Here is a 23,141-nt window from a genome sequence, read left to right as displayed (position 1 = left end):
ATCCAACAGCGGTAGACTGTGCATTCTTTACAAATGCACATGGTGTATTCATGGCGATAGATCGCGTGCTGGGCCACAAGACAAGTCTCAATAAACTACACAGGATTTAAATCATACAAAGTGTATTCTCTGACCACAATAGAATTAAACTGAAATTAATAATAAAAAGAGATCCAGAAAAACCATGAATACCTGGAAATGAAATAGCATATTTCTTTTTTTTTTTTTTAAACATGTAATGCTTCCTGAATTTGCACGTCATCCGTGTGCAGGGGCCAAGTTAACTTTCTCTGTGTGGTTGCAACTTTAATATATGTGCTGCCGAAGTGAGCACATGGAATAGCATCTCTCTGAAAGATTCACGGGCCGAAGACAAAATCACAAAGGACATTAGAAAATACTTTGAACTGAATGATAATGAATTCAAGTTTACAGGAGGCAGAGGAAGCAATCTCAAGAAGGAATCTATAGGTTTATACACTTATATTAAGAAAGAAGAAAGATCTAAAATCACAAACTAAGATCCCACATTAAGAAACTAGGAAAAGAAGAGCAGAGTAAGAATAAAGCAAGTAGAAGGAAGGAAATTACAAAGAGAAGAGAATAAGACATTGAAAGAGAACAGACAATAGAGAAAATTAACAAATCTAAAAGCTGGTCCTTCGAAGAGATCCACAAAATTGATGAACTTTTAATGAGACTGATGAAAAAAGGGAGAGAACACAAATCACTAATAGCAGGGATGAGGAGGGATTATCAATCACAGATCCTTCAAAAATTTAAAGGATAATAAGAAAATACTATAAGTATCTTTTTTTGTCAACACATTAAAAAAACTTAGACAAAATGGACAAATTTCTTGGAAAATACAACTTATCAAAAATGACAAAAGATAAAACAGAAAATCTGAATAGCCTTATTATATGTATTAAAGATCAAATTTATTATCTAAAACTATCTCACTGAGACAAATCTAGGTCCCAGTGGTTTCAATGGTGAAGCCTATGAAAAATTTCATGAAGAAAAACTTACCTTACACGAATTTTTTTCAGAAAATAGAAGTGATCGCTGCACAACTTATTCTAAGATGCTAGCGTTACCTTTATAACAAAACATTCCAAGAAATTACAAAAAAAACTACAGATCAACATCCCTCATAATTATAGTTATAAAAATCATTAACAAAATATTAGCAAATGGGCAACAAGGGTCAAAAAGTACAAACCTCCAGGAATAAAATAAGTAAGTGATAGGGACGTAGTCCACAGCATGGTGACTGTAGTTAATAATACCATCTTGTGTATTTGGAAGTTGCTATGAGAGGAGATCTTTGAAGTTCTTATCACAAGAAAAATAATTTTTTGCAGCAATGTATGTGCTTATTGTGGCTTATTGTGATGATCATTTTGTAATATATACAAATATTGAATCATTATATGGTATACCTGAAACTAATGTAATCTCCTACGTCAATTATACTTTAGTAAAAAATAAATGGAATCCAACAAGACAGAAGATACATCATGCCTAAGTAGAGTTTATCCTAGGAATGTAAGGTTGATTTAACATTTGTGATGAATCAATATAAATCATTATATTAACAGAATACACTAAAAAATCATCTTATTTTTATAGATGATGAAGCATTTGACAAAATTCAACCTCCTTTTTTTAAAGATTTTGTTTATTATTTATTTGACAGCAAGAGAGCACAGCAGGAGGAGTGGCAGAGGGAGAGGGAGAAGCAGACTCCCGCTGAGCAGGAAGCCAATAATCCCAGGGCTCTGGGATCATGACCTGAGCTGAAGGCAGACATTTAACCGACTGAGCCACCCAGGCGCCCCAAAATTCAACATCCTTTAATGATATAAACTTTCAGTGAACTAGAAATAGGGAACTTCCCCAAATTGATAAAGGGCATCTACAAGAAACCTATAGCTGATATGCTTAATAAAGGACTGACTTGTTGTCTGCTGAGGTTGGGAACAGGGCAGGAGTGTGTGCTTTCAGCACTTGCTTGGCCTTCTGAACTCAAAAGAACTGCATTTGTAATCATACCTTGCATTTCAGACTACAGAAGCTTGAGCAGTTTACGCTCTCTGAGGCTGTTTCTGCATCTATGAAGTGAGTATAATAATGCTTGTTTTGGGAGTTGGGTTAAGTACCTAGCACAATGCCTAACAGCAAAGATGTTAATAAATCTGAGTGTTACATTAGTATCTACCCGATAGTCTATAAGCTCTCTGAACGCAGAAACCATTTCTCTTTTATTTATTTCCATCTCTTCAGTGCTTAGCTCAGTACCTAGCACAAAGTGGATATTATGCAAATATTTGTTGACTAAATTATTAGGATTAAAACGCTGATGAATGGGACCTTAAAGATTCTTTAGCTTTCTAAATGAAATTCCAAGACTGGGCCGTTCCCACTGAAAAATAGTTTTCTCTGATTTGTTTGATGAAGTTTGTGTTGAGTCGTTTATCTTCACTTGATCCTTGGTTCCTCTGGGGGAGTCCTGTTAACCCTGGACGCTTTGATTACAAGCTCTGAGACGAAACAGATGCCTTGGCACTGTACTCAGGACCCGCTCTTCTAAGTCTGTTTCTCCAGTGAGCAGTCCTTCAGTCAAGCTAAGTTCATTTCTTCACCCTTCCCTGAACACTTTTGCATTGTACCACTTCAGCCCTTGCTTGGGTCATGTGCTCTGCCTCAAATGCCTCCTTCCCTCTTTCCTCTGATCAACATCCTACCCCATCTTCCAGTCCTCTCCCTCAAGAGACCTTCTCCCATCTGACCTTTATCTTATCAGAAATGTTATTTCCGTACCCTGAACTTTGGAGGAAATATAATTTAGAATTAAAAAAACCCTCCTGCCAATGAAGAAATTCCTCTCCACTAAATATAGGAAAAGCAGAAAACAGTTTGGTTATTGAACCAGACTGTGATGGGCGTCACAGGCCATCTGCTAACCAGTTGCACAGACAGAAAGAAATCTCAGCCTTCTATACAGCCAAGCAGGTATAAGCCACTGCATGCATGTTCTCAAGAAAAAGTACTAGACCTCAAGAAAGAAGCTTCAATAGCACCCTTTGTCACACGTAGTTCATCCTGAATTCATCTGGTAATTGGGTGGCTATCTTCCTTGATCCAAAGGAAAAATAACGTTTCGTATCTTTACCACGAGAGGTAGTTTTGCAACTTGGAGTCAGGTGTCCTGCTGAAGTTAGGATCCTACCCTACCATGGAAACTGGGAGATGGGGGTGATATCTTCTTCAATTACAGGTTAAAGAGACAGCCCCCAAATCCTTGAGAAAAACATTTCTGGGTTGTAAAACTGTCAAGAGGCTTATTTAGCTTTTTTACAGATTTACGTATGTCTCAAAGAGGCAGAAAAAGAATTTAGAGACACAAATTTTCTGAAGTAAACGCTCTAATAAAAGGGAAGTGGGGGTCTCTTCCTTTTTTTATATGCTAGAGAGACGTAAAAATGTGTTTTTGAATTTGTATTTGCCCTTACAAACTCATATAGCCTTTTTGGTTAGCGCCATTAAAATGCTACTCCATTGTTAGAGGTATTTGTATACTCCTCATCTTTTTCCTGCTGGATTGTGGTAGAAAAGGCGTCCTATGCATTTGTGCTGTGGCACCTGATGTGTCCCAAGTACATGACTGGAGGTTAATTAAAATTGATTGGATAATCAGTATGCCCGTGTGGTGTAATACCCAAAGTTTGGTTATATTGCAAAGCCACTTTACTCTCAGTTATGGACCATCTATTCTGCTATCACGGTGTTAAGTTTGATAAATGCACTTTGGAGGAAAGAATTAAAAATCAATTTCAAGGGCAAGGTCTACATATTGCTAAGTTCTACTTAAAATTTCATCATGGCTTCTAAATGTCACAGTCAGAACCTTCGGCATAGAAGGGATGGCACTGAAATCATGAGTCAGAACACTGATACACATGCAAGAGACAACAGGCCCGCAAATGAATGTGCAGGACTCCAGGTCCCAGACTTGTCACCCATCTGTCCTGTGTATTATTAGCATTTACCTTTCTATTCACCCCATCTCTGGCTTTGATCATCAATTAATGAGCATCCCCAATCTCTTCTGGCTTGCATCCCCTGAGTCGCTGTGGTCCTCTGTGGCTTGGCCTCAACTTACTGTCTTGGGAACTGCCTCCTCGAGGAGCCCAGGTAGGTGCACCACATACATTTTATGGAAACTTCCTGTTTTCCTGGTGCTGGTACTAGAGGAATCAGTGTTTAAAAAATAGTCCCTATGGCTGCGAAGTTGGAAGGATGCCATGTGTATTGAATTTGGCTAAGCCAAGCAAAACCTAAGAACTTCAATAGTGAATAAAATTGTGAGAGAAAAAGGATAAAGTCTTCCACTCTTTGAGGGCTTATCGTTGAACAGCTGTGGTAGGTTGGAGTTTACGCTTGAGAGAGAAAAGCCCAATAAAATGGGGGAATTAATGAGGTTTGGTGGGGAGCACAGAGAAATGGAACACTCTGCAAGGGAAAGGCCAGGGAGAACTTCCCGGGGAGATGGTGAGGGAAGAATGGACTTAGGATAACATGTCTAATGAGGATTTTTTTTATTAGTTTGCTCTGTGGTGTATGGTTAGAGCCTGTACTGATTAAGGGCAGTATGACAACTACCCACGCAAAAGTCTTCAACAAAATCTGCGTTGCTCACTAATGCTTTTAATATGAATGAATTCTCTTTAGGTAATGCAACCAGTGTGGAATTTGGGGTGGTCAAGCACATAATGAGCAAAAAGAGAGACTCCATATGGGGACATCTGACCTCTGGGTTCCACTAGCCTTTGTGAGTGTGAACTTAAAATTATTTTCACAAAGGTGATGACTCCTGACTCTCTTCTAACTTTCTTAAGGCTGGGATAGAGACAGTGGTTTAATTAAAACATAATTCAGAGATTAAGTGGATTAAAGAAGAATTTCCCAACAGTGGTATTGCTGAATATTGGTATGATTTCAAAAAAAAGTATTCAAGAATCAAATGGGGGTGGAAAAGTTCTTTTATCTCTTTTTAAAGATGAAGCCTCCTTTTCAAGATACATTTTCATTGGACCAAGATGATAGTATGGCCTGGACTACTTAAACTTGCGAGCTGACCTCTTTGACGGCCCCTCGGCTTGGCAGGACATGGCTGGAGTAGCTCCCGCTCCACAACTAGGGGCAGTGTGAGGTGGTCTTCAGCTACTGTTCCCACAAAGGCTGAGGGCCTCTCAATCTCCCCCGCCCCCACCGCGCAGAGCTGTCTCCCCTCAATTTCTCACATTTTCATAGAAAGCCATTCCACTTGCACTCAGCTGTCTTGATTTCACATGTTCACATCTGCTACTTAATATTGTTTTCCAAGTATGTGAAAACTTTTATACAGAAGAAGATGATTTTGTTTGGTTTAAGAAGTCAAAAACATCCTCTAACTAACGCACCCATTTTTCTCAGCTATTAGGATTGTGATAAGAAAAACAACTGTTTTTCTTATCCCACCCATCTCATTAAAAGCTGTCATTCCCCCTGGAGCTCAAGCCGGAAACTGTAAGACTAGCTCTAACACTACTCTTCCCTTCATATCTCATGTCAGATCTATTGCCAAACCAAAGTACTTTTATTTCAAATTACAGCAGGACTCTGGCCACTTGCCTCCATTTACATGGCCGCCAGTCGCCATCCCTCTGATCTGGGCTACTGCAGTAGTCCCCAGTGTGGTTTCTGTGCGTCCATTCTCCCCGTTTGGTTATCACAAAGCAGGGGCAGGGTTCTACTTAACATGTAAATGGACTCATGTCACTTTCCTTCCTAAAACCTTTCTAAGGTTTCTCAAAGTGTTTGATAAAGTACAAACCCCACAACATGCCTGCATAACGTTTGACCCTGCTTACCCTTCTGAGCACGTTTTGGGCTATTTCCCCCTAATGCTTTTGTTTACTAAATTGCTTACCTCGTTCCATTGTATTTGGATGAATAGTATTCGCAGACTTACCAAAGCTTAGCCCATGGAATGGTTCTGACAGCTTATACTCAACCATACGCCAGTGGCATTTCTAAGGTTCCTCACTAACATATTTAACCTTAGATGAAGTTAAATAATGCAACGTGAGTTTACCTACTGCAGACATATGTCTTTCCCAATTAAACTTGAAACTGCTCTCTACCTCTTCCAAAGTGTCAACTTTCTTTAGTTGTTTGAAGTCGTACACATATTTCTTTCAGCATTTTAATTTTGAATCTATAACAGTATACAAAGTATCACACAGGCAAAGTGTATATCATATGTAAACACATTACACAAATTTATTTCTGCCTTGATCACCATGGAAAAGCGTTGGACATATAAAAAAAATTTGATCTTTGGGACTCCTGGGTAGCTCAGTAGGTTAAGAGCCCGACTCTTGATTTCAGCTCAGGTCATGATCTCAGGGTTGTGAGATTGAGCCCCATGTTGGCTCAATGCTCAGCATGGAGTCTGCTTGAGATTCCCTCTCCCTCTCCTTCTATCCCTCTCCACTTGCACACACATGCTCTCTCTCCCAAAAAAAAAAAAAAGTCTCAATCTTCTTCAATCTTAATCTTAAAATTTTCTGAGTAATTGGTCAGTGTTATGGGGTTTTTTAAGGGGAAAACAGCTGGGAAAAGCTGCAATCATAGCTAAGCCAAAAAGTTTGGTGTGTTTCCTTTTAATCATCAGAGACCCCAGCAGATGGACAATCAGCATGGGACTTGTGTCAAAAAATGGTAAAAAGGACACATTTAATTAGTCATATCAATCATCTATCACATTGGTGGTTTCCACTTTTCTTAGTCTTAGATGGCAGACTCAAATTAGATAATTTGAAGAGTTTAATAAAAGGACTGTTTATAGAGATATAGGTAGGGTTGAGGAATAGTAAGTAGGAATGGTATGGTATTGAACAATGGGGACAATTGAGCAATGTATATATTTCTGTGGAATTTGAGTCTACTTATTAGAGCAATTAGCCTATTCTAATACGTAAGTGAGCTTTTAAAATTTATAATTAATTTAAAATATATTTAAAATATATGTTACCTATATATATTTCCAAGTTAATTATTAAATAGATAGTAAATGTATATGGATCAAAAATCAAAAGAATAAAAGGTTTGCAGTGGGAAGTCTGTCTCCCTCTACTCCTCACAGGCAACCATGCTTGTTAGTGAATTTGTGAGTCTTCCACAGATATATTGTATATAAACAAGCAAATAAAAATATTCTTTTTTTAAACATAAATCTTAGTAACAGTGTATGTACTTACTCTGTATTGCTTTTTGTTCTAAGAATTTTACATTCAGGGGCGCCTGGGTAGCTCAGTCAGCTGAGCCTCTGACTCTTGGTTTAGCCACATGTCAGGATGTCAAGGTTGTGAGATTGAGCCCCAGGTCAGCTCCACGCTCAGGGGGAGTCTGCTCGAAGATTCTCTCCTTCTACCCCTCCCCTGCTTCACGCACACGTGCACGTTCTCTCTCTCTAAAATAAATAAATGAATAAAGAAATAGAGAAAAACAAGAATTTCACATTTATTAACTCCCTGAACCCTCCAAAAGATATACACTGTTATAACCCCTAATTTACAGATGGCAAAGCTGAGGAACAAGGAAAATATATGACTTTTTGAGATCACATAGCTTGTAAGTACTGGGGGTAGAATTTGAACCTCGGCTATCTGATTCTAGAGTCTATCTTCTTAACCACTAAATTGTATGGATTCAGAGATAACCAGAAGTAACGTAATAATGTACTTAATTCTGCATATTTTATAAAGATAGTATTGTACTCTTCTTAACGGTATAGTAATGCATTTTTTAAAAAATCCAGTTTATTCCCTTCTACTAGTTAAGAAATTATGTACTCTCTCTTTTTTAAGTCATTACTCTTAAAAATATAACATGTATACTCAACATAATAAAGTCAACAATTAGTATTTCTATTCTTATTCAAAATTCAGAAGGAATTTGCATGTGCTTTGGCTGGGTAGCACATGACGATTACCCAGGCAGACGTAGTACAAACCTGAATCCCAGACCCACATCGGAGCAAGCCTACGGTGCGCATCTCTCAGCAAGTCTGCTGTTTTATTTTTATAATTTTTCCCATGCAGAAAAGGAGAAAAAGAGCTCCTTCCCATATTGGCTTCCTTTGTAAGTACACAGACTTTTCTTCAAGGACCCTGTAAGTGACTCCTGACATGTTTCAGTCTAAGGGCTGCTCTCCTGTTCCCTGAATCAGCTAGCCATGTCTCCCAAATTCTAGGTTCCTGAAATTGACTTTTTTCTCCCAGAAGTGCCAACTTTTGTCCATCTTTGCCTACTTCTGTAATTTTAACTTACTCTTCATTTTTTCTGGCTTTTAGGGATCTTTTGTACTTCTGTATGAGCTCAGCAAAACCTTAGAAAAATATGTGAGTTGTAATTTACCTAGTAGCTCATCGTTTTTGACAACGGAGGAGGGGATTTCAGAATGCCCTGTCTGCCGTACTGCCTAAGGCGGAACTCATGGAGTGATCTTTTCAAAATGTAAGCTTTGTACCCTTACTTAGAATATTTTAATGGGGTCTCAATAATCTTAGAATAAAGGTTAAAATATATCTTTGACATGGACTATGAAGACCTCCTTAATGTAGTTGTAATTTTGCATTTATTTGAGTTATCATTTTATTAATGTCTGGCAGCCAGTCTCCAAGATGCCCTATGATTCCCACCTCCATGTATTTGCACCTTGTGTAGTCCTTTCCCATACTGACTGAGGCTGGCCTATGGAACCCAGTATACTGTGGAAATTACTGTGTGTGACTTCTCAGGTGAAAGCATGGAAGCCTTTTTTATTTCTGCCTTGCTGTCTTGGATAGCTCATTCTTGGGCTAGCCAGCTACCATATCATAAGGTTAGGCAACCTTCTGTCAATAGCTATGTGGGTGAGCCATTTTGGAAACATATCTTCCATCTCCAGTTGAGCCTTCATCTGGCCAACATCTTGACTCTTGAGAAACCTTAGCCAGAACCACACAGTGAAACCATTTCCAAATTCCTGACTCACAGAAATTGTCTGAGATAATAATAATCACTGTAGTTTTAAACCACTGGGTATGGAAGTAAATTATTGTGTGGCAAGAGATAATGATAGATAACCAACACAATGTCCACCTCTTTTCCAATACCAAACACTTTACAAGGCAGGGATTCTGTTAGGTTTTATTTTTTATTACATGACCTGTGCCTGACATATAGTAGGGACTAAGTAAATGTTTGCTGAATTGATAAATAAAGCAATGAATGTAAAGATTGCATGTCCTGTTCTTCAGAAATGACCAGAAGAACACCATGGTGGTAAGATGCTAGAATAATTATCCTGACATAATATAGTGACCTGTATTTTCCTTATGGACTGAGAATTTTTGAACCTGGAGTGTGCAAATGTGGAAGATGCTGTATTTATGGAGTTTCAAAATATTTGGGCAGTGAAGCACAACAACAGGGATGGGGCTGAGGAAGTAGTTCTCATCATTAAGCCCTTAAAAGAAAACAAAACATCACAAACGATCCAAATGACTTTGGTTCTGTTCCAAAGTAAGAATTAAAAGATAAAGGAATTTGAGTGTGTGGGTTTCTTTGGGTACATACGTGTTCACCACAGTGACAGTGATGGTGGTGATAGTAGCCCTGAGAATGGGGGTAGGAATTGTGTTGGTGATGGTTTTAGAAAAGGATAAAAATAAAACAGCAATGCCGTATTGTACCAACCCATTGAAGAATCTGCTCTCTAGCTGATGGTTTCATCTCAGACTTTTTAAAAAGATTTATTTATTTATTTGAGAGAAAGGGAGAGAACAAGTAGGATGAGGGAGGGGCAAAGGGCAAGGGAGAGACATGTTAGGCAGACTCCTTGCTGAGTGTGGAGCCCAATGCAGGGCTTGATCTCATGACCCTGAGATCAGGGCATGAGCCCAAATCAAGAGTTGGACGCTTAACTGACTGTGCCACTCCAGTACCCCTCATCTCATAGATTTTCTCTTCTGCCCTGTGATGATTTCCTTTTATTTTCCCAGATTGCCTCACACCTTCCCTCTGCTTCTCCAGCCTTTACCCTTCCAACAAATGGCAATTTAAGTCCTATCTCCCTGATTTGTCCAGCTCTCAGGGATAACTCTCCCTGAACTTTATATTGCATTTATTGTCTGTGGATCCTTCATTGGGGTCTTAGCTGGTATTACTTCATAACATGGTTAGTGTACTATTTGCTTGATTCCTTTCCATGAGACAGAGAGCATTCTTAGGCAGGAGCAAGACTCCCTCAGTTGGAGTTACCATTCAGAGCAGTGGGGAGCACACACAGACTAAAACGGGGCTACCTGAGGAAGGATGGAGGGCTAGTCCCAGAGTCCCTGAGGATCAGTATCAGTTTCTTACCTTAGTGGTAAGTGTAGAGAGAGACTTCAATGAAGCTAGAGTCGGGAACTGGCGAGGAAGTGGACCGGGAGGCAGGAACTCACTTTTTTTTTTTAATTGAAGTACAACTGACATACAATATCCTATTAAATGTTTCAGGTGTACGTCATAGTGAGTCAATATTTTTAGACATTATAAAATGATCCCCATGGTAAGTTTAGTTACTTTCTGTCACCCTACAGAGTTATTATAGCACTAGTGACTATATTCCCTGTACGTTATATCTTCATGACTTATTTGTTTTATAACTGGAAGTTTGTACCTGTTAATCTCTTCTTCTTGGGTACCGTCTACATGGTCCCCAGGACAGAACACCCAGCTCAAAGTTGGAGATCCACACTGATGCTCCTTCCCCGACTAGACTGTAAATTCCTCAAGGATTGGTATTTTCATGTATCTCTTTGTATCCTCAGGATATCACATAGTGCTCTAAACATAGCTGCCCAGAACATTTAAAAATTTTAAATATTACCTAAACTTTAATCGTTTTACTGTATTTTCAAATTTTACTGTATTTGTATTTTATCCTCATAGAGCTTTGTGAGGTAAGAATTACAATCTTCATAGACAGATAAGAGGACTTATGTAGTTGTAAGTGGTGTATATATATATATGGTCCAAAAATGGATCATTTTTTTAATGAATCCCCAAAATGAAACAAAATTTACAACATTGTCTGAACTAAGAATGTACATACCCTCATAGAGCTCACTTAGACAAACCTTAATGAATAGATAAGAATCATTTGTAATCAGAAAATATAATTATACAAATAGGATTTGCTAAATAATATGGCTTTTTTCCTTAAAATATTTTCTCCTTCATTACATGTGTCTAAATTACTATTATTAACCCTGAATTAATAAGGTCCAAATTAATATGATTCAATTGCTGTGTGATATGTTAAAATATTACTTTGTACTTGTTCCCCCTACTCTTGCTCCTTCTACCACTTCAAGCAAGTGTCCAGGCCCTGGATAATTCCTAGGATTTTAATTTATTTTTTATTTTTATGATTTTGGCAAAGCTAAAACCTAAAACTGCTTGAAATCAAAGGATCTTCACATCTTTGTTGGAGCCTAAATTCACTGAAGAGATTATGCCATATGCTTTTGAGGAGCAGTTAGGAAAGAGAAGAATGGATATAAAGCAGAAGTCCCAACCCCATCCATCAAGAAATGCCTTTGGGACACACAATGTCTTTGAAATGCTTTAAATCGGATTTGTATAGGTGGGGTGAACTCTACTCAATTTGATACCATCCCTTCCTCCTCATGACATTTGATTTGGGAATTCTGCTAGAAGCTAATAGTAGGGGAAAGAGAGAACCTTTTCTAGACTTAAGACAGCGTGAGGCCATGAGGCAGGAGAAAGCAACTCTTAGCATAAGGTGCATCTAGAAGGAGTTGAAGGTGGAAAGCACCTTTCACTGTCTGAAATCAAAAAGTTGAATTTATTGGTTGTTTTGTAGGGAGAGATCTTCTGGGCAGGCAAGATCTCATTGAGTAATTCAACCCACTGATCTCACATGGGGTTTTGGTGTGTGTGGGTTGTGTTGTTTTCAGAGGCGGTAGAAGCAGGTTCACTGGAGGGAGTCCACCACCTATTGGCTGCCTCCCAAAGCACAAGACTTCCAGAGCTATGTGCTCATTGAATCCAGCAGCCATTAATCAAATAGGCTTAAAAACCATTCTGGTGTTTACTTGTTACCATGGCTATAAAACTACCAGTCTTTTTCTAGAAGAATGGATTTTAATTTTTTATTTTGCTTAATTCTCAGAAAGATGGAACCCTGAGCTCACGTTTGCTGCCTAGACAAAGAATTCCATGCCCACATAGAGCTCTCAAATGGAGCTTCCAGACCCGTAGGGATCACTGGGTTTTGGACATGAGGGTGTGAGGGTCAACTATAAGCACCTAGAGTTAAAAGGCTCTTCTCTTGTTTTCAGCTGTCATGGAGATCACATGGCTTCTGCTTTTCTCTCTGAAAGGAATTGCCCCAACAGCTACTAATAGTGAATTATCCAGCAATCCAAGGAGATGGGGCCCCAGAGAAAGATTTGAGTTGATTTAAGGAAAGTAAATAAATGTGGTAGTTCTTTCACAACTTCGTCTATAAGCTGGTACCATTTCCTTCATTGTATGTATGGAGAGATTGATACACGCATGTCACTAAAAGATGGGATTGGAGGTTTCATTTAAATTGAATGTAGAGGGCAAGGGAAGGAGTCTGTAGCAGAAGCGTGCATGTCTTTGCTTCTCGAAAGAAACCCATTCTCTCTCTCTCTCTCTCTCTTTTTTTTTTTTTTAGATTTTATTTATTTGTTTGAGAGAGAGAGAGCATGAGAAGGAGAGAGAGGCAGACTCTCTGGTGAGCACAGAGCATGATGTGGGAATGGATCCCAGGACCCTGAGATCATGATCTGGACGAAGTCAGACGTTTCACTGACTGAGCCGCCCATGCATCCCGGAAACCCATTGTTTCTGAATGAAGGACTGGGCTAGATCCTTCCTAGGGTAAGTCATAATCTAACGTATTGATTCTGTTAATGTTGCTTTTAATAGAACTATGATGGCAGATTCCACATTTTAGAGTATAAATGCATGATTGTTAAGCCAAATCTATTCATTCATTAATACCAGCAAAAAGTAAATAAGCTTGGTTATTTTACACATAATGCTCTAGGTTTGCAAAATGACTTCATGTCACTTATTTTATACTAAACAAAAGCCCGTATATCTTTTGGAGTAGGAGATAGTAGAAGCGTACGGAACTCCTGGGTGGCCTCTTCCTAGCTCTAGGGCTGCCATTGGCAAGAGTGATGACAGGACCACAGAGCTCCTGGTGCTCTAGCGAGACCCTCATCCCCAGCTGAAGGCCTTACCAGCCCCCTCTGCTTCAGAGTCTTTTGGGTTTTTCTGTCATGTGCTCTAGTCCTTTCCACATTAGCCACCATAGACTAAAGCATGATTTTTCAAGTCTTCCAAGATTAGGTGGACTCTCATCCCCATAAGGCTCTGTGCACCCCCTAATCCTTCTGTCCCTCTTTCCACCTATCTCCAAAGCCCCTAAACCTCTCACTGCATCTTCTGGAACTCAGTCATCCGCAATATCTCCTATGCTCTCAGCATCTTCTTTTATTTCCTTTTCTTACCTAATTGCTATGGTTAGGTACTGTGTTGAATAGGATGGTAAGAGTGGGCACCCTTGTCTTGTTCCTGATGTTAGAGATTTCAGCTTTTCACCATTAAGTATCATTAACTGTGGGCTTGTCATATATGGCCTTTATTATGTTGAGGTGTTTCCCCCACTCAACCTACTCTGTTGAGAGTTCTTTTTATCATAAAAGGATGTTGAATTTTGTCAAATGCCTTTTTGGCATATATTGAGATGATCACGTGATTTTGATATTTCATTTTATCAATGTGGTGTATCACATTGATTGATTTGCATATGTTGAAATATACTTGCATTCCAGGAATAAATGCCACTTGATCATGTTGTATGATCCTTTTAAAGTATTGTTGAATGTGTTTTGCTAGCATTTTGTTGAGAATTTTTGCATCTGTAATTCATCAGGAAAATTGCCTCTAGTTTCCTTTTCTTATAGTGTCCTTTGCTGGTTTTTGTATAAGGGTAATTCTAGCCTTGTAAAATGAGTTTGGGAGTTTTCCCTTTTCAACTTTTTGGAAGAGTTTGAGAAGGATTGTTAATAATTTCTTTTTTGGGGGGAGGAGCGTGGAGCCCGATGCAGGGCTTGAACTCACAATCCTGAAATGAAGACCTGAGCTGAGATCAAGAATCAGATGCTTAACCAACTGAGCCACCCAGCACCCCTGTCATTAATTTTTCTTTAAATGTTTGGTAAAATTCACTCATGAAGGCATCTCCTAAGCTATTTCTGAGTTGTGAAGTTATCGATTCAATTTTTTTACTCATTATTGGTCTGTTCAGATTTTCTATTTCTTAATGATTTCTTAATGATATTTCTTATCAGGTTGTATGTTTCTAGGAATTAATCTTTTTCATCTAGACTGTCCAATTTCTTGATTTATAATTCATAGTTCACAGTAGTTCTCTTATAATCCTTTGTATTTCTGTGGTAATGTCTCTTCTTTCATTTATAATTTTATTTATGAATCCTTTTTTTCTTAGAAATCTAGCCAAAAGTTTGTTAATTTTGTTTATCTTTTTAAAAATCCAATGCTAAGTTTTGTTGATCTTTTCTATTTTTCCCCACTCTCTATTTCTGTTCTAATCTTTGTTATCTTCTTCCTTCTGCTAACTTTGGTCTTAGTTTGTTCTTATTTTTCTTTGAAATATAACATTTAGGTTTTTTAAATCACATATCTTTCTTTTTTCCCTCTATGGTATTTATTGCCACAAAATTCCCTTTTAGGGGAGTCTGGGTGGCTAGTGGATTAAGTGTCTGCCTTTGGCTCAGGTCATGATCCCAGGGTCCTGGGACTGAGCCCTCCCTCAGGCTCCCTGCTCAGTGGGCAGTCTGCTTCTCCCTCTCCCTCTGCCCCTCCCCCAACTCATGCCCTCTCTCTCTCAAATAAATAAATAAAATCTTTAAAAATTTTTCCTTTTAGAACTGCTTTTGCTGCATCTCAGAAGTTTTGATATATTGTATTTCCTTTTTGTTTGTTTCAAGATATTTTTTATTTCCCTTTTGATTTCTTCTTTAACCTGTTATTCATTCAGGAATATGTTATTTGATTTCTACATATTTGTGAAGTTTCCAATTTTTCTTCTGCTATTGATTTCTAGTTTCATACCTTTGTGGTAAGGTAAGATACATGGTATAATTTCAATCTTTTAAGATTTGCTAAGATTTGTTTTTGTTAAGAAATAACATATGATCTATTTTGGCAAGTTTTTCATGTGTGTTTAAGAAGAATGTGTATTCTCGCAACTAATGAAGCATCAAACTTTACATCGGAATCTGGGGATGTACTGTACGGTGACTAACATAATATAATAAAAAAAAAAGAAAAAAAAAAGAAGAATGTGTATTCTGGGGTGCCTGGGTGGCTCAGACAGTTAATTGTCTGCTTTCGACTCAGGTCATAATCTCAGGGTCCTGGGATCGGCCCCACATTGGGCTCTCTGCTTGGCGGGGAGCCTGCTTCTCCCTCTCCCAACCCCTGCTCATGCTTTCTCTCTCGCTCTCTCACACATGTTCTCTCTCTCTCCCAAATACATAAATTTAAAAATATATTAAAAAAAGAAGAATGTGTATTCTTCTGCTGTTGGATGGAATGTTCTGCATATGTGTTAGGTCCATTTGGTCTAATGCGCAGTTTAAGTCTCCTGTTTCTTTCTTAGAGTCAGATGTGCTACTGTTGTGGGATAAGGTCGGTTGGCCTCATATTTCCTCCTTGATTATCTAAATGATCTACTCTTGACTGACTGTGAGGCATTGAAGTCCTCTACTAATACTGTATTGTCTATTTCTCCTTTCAGATCTGTTGATACTTGCTTAATGTATTTAGATGCTCTAATGTTGGGTGTATATATATTTACAGTTCTTATATCCTTTTGATGAATTAACTCCTTTATTATTGTATATTACCTTCTTTGTCTCTTATTACAGTTTTTGACTTACAGTCTATTTTGACTGATGTAAGTATAGTTAACCCTGCTCTCTTTTGATTTCCCTTTGTGTATAAGATCTTTTTCTATCCTTTCATTTTGAACCAATGTATGTCCTTAAAGTTGAGGTGAATCTCTTGCATATAGCATATAGTTTGGGGCTTAGGTTTGCTTTTTTTAAAAAAAAATCCATTTAGTAACACATTGTCTACTAGTAGGAGAATTTAATCCATTCACATTTAAAGCAATTGTTGGTAGGTAAGGACTTACTAATGCCATCTTACTATTTTCTGGTTCTCTTGTAGTTCCTTTTTTCTTTTCTTCTCTTGCTTTCTTCCTCTGATGATTTTCTGTAATGGTATACTTTGAATCTCCTCTCCTTATCTTTTATCTACTTTTTTTGCTTTGTGGTTGCCATGAAGCTTACATAAAATACCTTATAGCTATCACAGTATATTTTATGCTGATAACAACTTTGATTGCGTACAAAAACCCTCCCCTTTTATTCACCCACCTCATTTTGTTTTTGATGTTACAATTTACATTTTTATATAGTATATAACAAATTACTGTAGCTATAGTTGTTTTTTTTTAAAGATTTTATTTATTTATTTGAGAGAGAGAGTGAGAGAGAGAGAGCATGAGTGGGGTGAGGGGCAGAGTGAGAAGCAGACTCCCTGCTGAGCAGGGAGCCAATGTGGGGCTTGATCCTAGGACTCCGGACCTGAGCTGAAGGCTGATGCTTAACTGACTGAGCAACACAGGTGCCCTTATTTTTAAATATTTATTTATTTATTTATTTTAGAGAGAGAGAGAGAACTCTAGTGGGGGGAGGGTAAAGGAAGAGGGAGCGAGAGAATCTTCAAGCAGGCTCTCCACTGAGCATGGAGCCTGACACAGGGCTCAATCCCAGGACCCCAAGATCATGACCTGAGCTGAAATCAAGAGCCAGCCATTTAACTGACTGAGCCACCCAGGTGCCCCTATAGTTATTTTTAATACTTCTATCCTATACCATTTATACTAGTGTTAAGTAATTAACATGCTACCATATTACAGTATTGGAGTATGCCCTTAACATATTAATTATGGTTATTTTAAATTCCTGGTCTGATAATTCCAACCCTCCTGACATGTCTGGTTCTGATGCTTACTCTGACTCTTCAGATTGTGTTTTTTGCCTTTTGGTATGCCCGGTAATTTTTTCTTCATGGTCAGGCATGATATTATGGGCAAACGGAGCTGCTGTAGGTAAGCCTTTCATAATGTGGTGGTGAGGTGTGGGGAAGGGGAAGCATTCTATAGTCTTCTGATTAGGTCTCAATTTTTCAAGTGAATTTATGCCTCTGGACTGTGCTTCTCAGTTTATTCTCCCCTCTTAGGTGGGTCAGGTTTGCTAAAGTGGACTGAAATTGGGCATTTCCTTCCCCGAGGTCAGTTAGCCTCTGATAACACCCCAGCAGGTTAGGCTCTGGTTAACTACTTTCTCCTGAGGTTAGGCCTTGTTAAGAAAAGCAGAGTGTTCTGGTGTATTACAAGATGATTTCTTTCCCCCTCCACTTGCCAGAAGCTGAGGGGTTTTTCTTTGATATTTACTGTGATCCTGGAGGTAAATCGCACACTCTCATGGGACACACCTACAATGGATCCTTCTGGAGGTTTTTTTTTTTTTAAAGATTTTATTTATTTATTTGACAGAGAGAGAGACAGCCCGCGAGAGAGGGCTTGTGCAGGGGGAGTGGGAGAGGAAGAAGCAGGCTCCCAGCAGAGCAGGGAGCATTCTGGAGTTTTAACTCTCACAGTTGGTCACACTGAGACTCCACCAATTTATCAACTGGGGATCAGGTTTTCCTACACTGGCACCTTTTTCCTGGGTGTTTCCACTCATGAATGAATTTCTGCTTTGGTAAGCCTTGACTCCATGGACTCACCTAACTGTCTCTCTAATCTTGGGGGCAGCAGTTTGCCCTGTGCCCTCATCTCTTGTATAGATCCTAAAAGAGAATATTATTTCAGTATTTTAAGGTTTTTACTTGTTAGGGTAAAGTGGAGATTTCTAATATCCTTACATGTGCCAGAGAAGGAAGTCTCATAGTGGTCACTTTTTGCCTTTTCAATGACCTAGTTAACAATATTTATATTAACTTTTCTGATAAGATAACTGGTGGAGCCCTGGCATCCAGTGTTAGGTGTTTACCTAAGAGAAATGAAAGCATCTGTCCATACAAAGACTTGTACGTGAATGTTCATTGTAGCTTTCTTCATCACAACCCAAAACTAGGAACAACTCAAACATCTGTCAACATGGAAATGAATAAATAATTGTGGTATACATGGGACGGTATTCAGGTATAATGGAACAAAATACTTAAATACCAACAATATTAACGCATTCCAAAAGCCAGTAAAATAAACCAGACACAGAAGTATCATACTGACTCTATTTACATGGTATTCTAGGAAGTATAATGGCAGAAAAAATATCAGTAGTAGCCAGAAACCTGAGATCAGCAGAGGGGATTGCAAATGAACATGACAGAACTTGCAGTGGTGATGGTAACACTCCATCTTATTGATGATTACACAACTATTTATTTTTAAAACTAATTGAATTGCACATGTAAACTTTGCGAATTTTATTTTATGTTAATTATACCTCAGTAAAAAAGTAATATCTCAAATAATATGTGGAAATTGAATTGAATTTAAAAAAAAATTAAAAAAAATAAAATAGTTTCAAATATGTGAACAATTTAGGCATAAAGTTCACAAAAGATATGCAAGACCTGTATGCTGAGGGTTATAAAACATTTCTAAGAGAAATTAAAGATCTAAATAAATAATGAGATAACTGTGTTCACAGATCAAAAGATTCAATCTTTTTAAAGATGTCAATTCTCTCCAAATTGATCTACAGATTTAACAGGATTCCAATAAAAACTCCAGTAACTTTTTAAAATAAAAATTGACAACCTGATTCTGAAATTTATGTGGAAATGCAAAGAATCTAGAAAAGCCAAAATAAGTTTGTGAAAGACAAAACCAAAGGACTTACACTATCTGACTTTAGACTTATTATAAAGGTATAACAATCAAGACAGTGTGGTATTGGCATGAAGATGACAAATCAATGAAACAGAATAAAGAATCCAGGAATAGACACAATTGATTCTGTCAAAGGTGAAAAGGTAATTTGTATGAGAAAGAAAACTTTTCAACAAGTTGTGCTGGAATATTTGGATATTCATATGCAAAAGTAAATATTAATCCATACATTACGCTATATACAGTAATTAATGCAAAATAGATCATAGACCTAAGTGTGAAACTGAAAATTATAAAACTTCTAGAAGAAAACAGAAAATCTTAGTGACCTCAGGTTGGGCAAAGATTTTTTAGACAGAATACCATACACACAATCCATAAAAGAATTTGATCAACTAGATTTTATCAAAATGAAGAACTTCTGTTCTTTTGAAGGTGCTGTTAGAGAAAGAAAAGACAAGAAATAGCCTGAAAGAAAATATTCACAAATCACTTATGTGTTCATGTTGTGGAAGAAGACATTCTTGTATTTTTTTCTGACAGCAAGGCCTAATTTTTCATCATTTATTGAAAGGTTTGTTATTTGCTCTTGATAAACTACTATGCTTAGAAAATTGACTCATATTCTGGGGCGCCTGGGTGGCGCAGTCGTTGGGCGTCTGCCTTCGGCTCAGGGCATGATACCAGCGATGTGGGATTGAGCCCCACATCGGGCTCCTCTGCTGGGAGCCTGCTTCTTCCTCTCCCACTCCCCCTGCTTGTGTTCCCTCTCTCTCTGGCTGTCTCTGTCAAATAAATAAATAAAAAATCTTTAAAAAAAAAAAGAAAATTGACTCATATTCTAATTTTAATTAGAGGTTTTATCAAAACCATGGATGATTTTATCAAACCATTTTAAAAAAATTTTAAGGCATGTGTTGATGAAGCTTTTACTTTTCCATTTCCGCATCCTCTCTCCCTCCCTTCCCATTATTTACCCTACTACTAGTTGTGTTACCACAGTAGAGATTAGTAGGTGGGGTGGGAGAAAGAGAAAAGCTCATAAATTAACATGCTGTCTGTTTTACATTTCATAAATAATTTAATTCTGCACTAAAGTAAACTGTTTAAATCTGAAGCTTTTCTGTTGATGGAAGGCAGAGGCCATGAGAACAAATTCTCTTGTGTGCTGCACATCTTAAAGAAAATGGTTCTTGGTCCCACTGCAAAATGTAAAGCTTTTTTTAAATTTTAATGTTTTTTTTTTATTATATTATGTTAGTCACCATACAGTACAAATGTAAAGCTTTTTATATTGAGAATCTTCTTAACTGAGAGAGATTGTTCTTTGGTGCCCACCTGAGTTAATACTCTGTGGCTTGTGCTATTAGTACTTTGAACAAAAACACCTATTCCAGAAAGAGGTCTAAGTCTGCTTGACTGGTTGAAATGAAGGCTGAAAATGATTGTATTTCTCCAAGTGAAGCAATGCTAGAGTCTTCTTGTGGAGAATTGCTGCGCTCTATGGGATCCATCATCGGCAAGATAATTGTCAATACCGTGGTGGAGTTAAACAATAACCAGGGGGGAAGCAAACTAGTGTAGCCACTCTGGAGAACAGTATGAAGGTTTCCCAAAAAGTTAAAAATAGAACTATTGTATGATCCAGCAATTGCACTATTAGATATTTACCTAAAAGATACAAAAATACAGATTCGAAGGGACACATGCATGCTGATGTTTATAGCAATGTTATCAACAATATCCAAACTATGGAAAGAGACCAAAATGTCCATTGACTGATGAACGGATAAAGGAGATGTGGTATGCATATACAATGGAATATTACTCAGCCACCAAAAAATGAAATCCTGTCATTTGCAATGATCTGAATGGAGCTAGAGTATATTACGCAAAGTGAAATAAGTCAGTTGGAGAAAGGCAAATACCATATGATCTCACTCATATGTGGAATTTAAGAAAGAAAACAGATGAACATATGGTAAGGTGGAAATGAAAAAAAAGGAGAGATGAAAACAAGCCATAGGAGACCCAATGATAGAGAACAAACTGAGGTTGATGGAGGTTAGGTGGGTGGGGGGATCGGGTAATTGGTAGTGGGTATTAAGGAGGGTACTTGTTATGATGAACTCTGAGTGTTATATGTAAATGATGAATCACTGAATTCTACTCCAGAAAATAATATTGAACTGTATGTTAACTACCTAAAATTTAAATTAAAAAAAAAATTACCAGAAATTATGGGGTATCATGGGCAGTACATATCCCTTTCTGATGATATAATTTGACAATTCTTCCATTAGGGAAATTCTTTCTCCAGCCTTTGGAAAGAAAAGGTATTCATGAAATGTTTGCACAAAAATGAATGAACTCAACTCCCTTGTCCCATAAAAATGTGTGTTTTATGAAATGGAAGCAAAAACATGGTCCCACTCTGTTGGTGGATGAGAAGGTTAATAAAAGATTGGAAATATTAAAATCTCACTTTCTATGCCAGGCGCGTCACTCAGTGTGACTCCTAGGGGTCCTCCCACTCATCAGGGAGCAGAATTCTGCCCTTTTCTTCCCATGATTGAACATACAAGTATTGAGCAATTTCAGCGGACCAAGCTCTTCTCTAGTTCCTATCAGGCATACATTGTGGGCAGAGATGGAGGTCTAAAACACATGGATGAATGGACTTCACTTTCTCTTTGAAAGAATAGAGTTGAGTGAGGCATGACAGAGATTAAAGTCTCCCCATGACAGAGATTATAGAAAGAGTGGTGGACTTCCTAACAGAGAATTCCTGCCCCTCGGAGTTCAAGTTTCCTCATCTATAAATTGAGAAAAAACGCTCATCTATTTAAAAAGGTTGCACATTCACTGCACTTTGTGGTCTTTCTTGGTTGTATGAAATTGAGAAACTACATCTAATGGTTTCTACACTTTTTGGCAAACTGGCAAAAGCTTCCAAGTTGAAAAGACACATAGAAAATGGATTTTGGATCTGGATAGTTCTGCATTTGAATCCTGTTTCTTTCATTAAAGGTCTGTGTGGTTTGGGGAAAGATACTCAATGTTTTAAACCACGTCAGTTTACAGGAATACTCATACCTACTTGTTACATTTTTTGGAAAAATTAAGTGATATAAAATATTTAAGTTATCTAGTGTGCCTCACCAAAAAATACACTTGATAAATATTAGTTATTACAAACACCAAAAGATGCTAAAAATAAGAACATTTTCTAAATATGAAACCAGTGATAAAGACAATCAGTGTTCTAGGGATTCAAAGATGGAATTTGCTCAACATATCATTTAGATTATTTTCTGTGATAGTGCTGCATAACAAGCAGTCCCCACAATCTCAGTGGCTCAAAACACCAAATGGTTAGTTCTTGTTTACGAGTTTTAACTCAAACTGTGGTCCAGTGGATCTTGGCTAGACTCAACTGGATTGGGCTGGATTTCAGGCTTAGATTTATAGTCCTATCTGCTCAAGGGCTTTTCATTTGGCTACCTGAATTACAGTATTATTATACTAAGTATATTTTTATACTTAGGGGATGAGAACCCAGAGTAAATGTTTGGAGGATAGAAATAAAATAACCAATATTTCAAAGAAAAGATTTAGAAGATCTTCTACAAAGCATGTCTTTTTTTTTTTTTATTATGGATAACTAAAACCCAGTTTAGACTAACTGAATGATAAGAGAGATTTCATTGTCAGGATTTGGAGATATCTTGTAGATTCCAAGGTCAGGACTGGAGCTAGGTCTCAGAAACAACTCAGATCAACTACATGACATATTTTCTCCATTTCTTATTTCTGTTCCACTCTCTCTGTTTGCTAATTCTCATTGTTCCTTTCTCTCTTTCATAGGATTCTTCAACTTCTCCCACCCTTGAAAATATGGTCATTGACAGCTCCCAAACTTCAATCTAAGAACCCAGAAAGGGAGTGATCCAAGTTGCTATTTCATGGATGAACTATAATTAGGACCAAATGGGTTAGT

The 23,141-nt window shown here is 37.8% G+C and overlaps 1 non-coding gene across 1 annotated transcript; it reads right to left on the bottom strand.

Moving 5' to 3' along the window:
• Nucleotides 1-227: 227 nt before the first annotated feature.
• Nucleotides 228-334, bottom strand: LOC117802906. Its single transcript, XR_004626416.1, has one exon. It is a non-coding gene; the product is annotated as a U6 spliceosomal RNA (small nuclear RNA).
• Nucleotides 335-23,141: the final 22,807 nt, after the last annotated feature.

Source organism: Ailuropoda melanoleuca, chromosome 6, assembly GCF_002007445.2.
Source record: "Ailuropoda melanoleuca isolate Jingjing chromosome 6, ASM200744v2, whole genome shotgun sequence".
NCBI classification, from domain to species: domain Eukaryota; kingdom Metazoa; phylum Chordata; class Mammalia; order Carnivora; family Ursidae; genus Ailuropoda; species Ailuropoda melanoleuca.
Note: the sequence above shows the minus strand (reverse complement) of the source record. Positions and strands in the feature narration are given on the sequence as shown.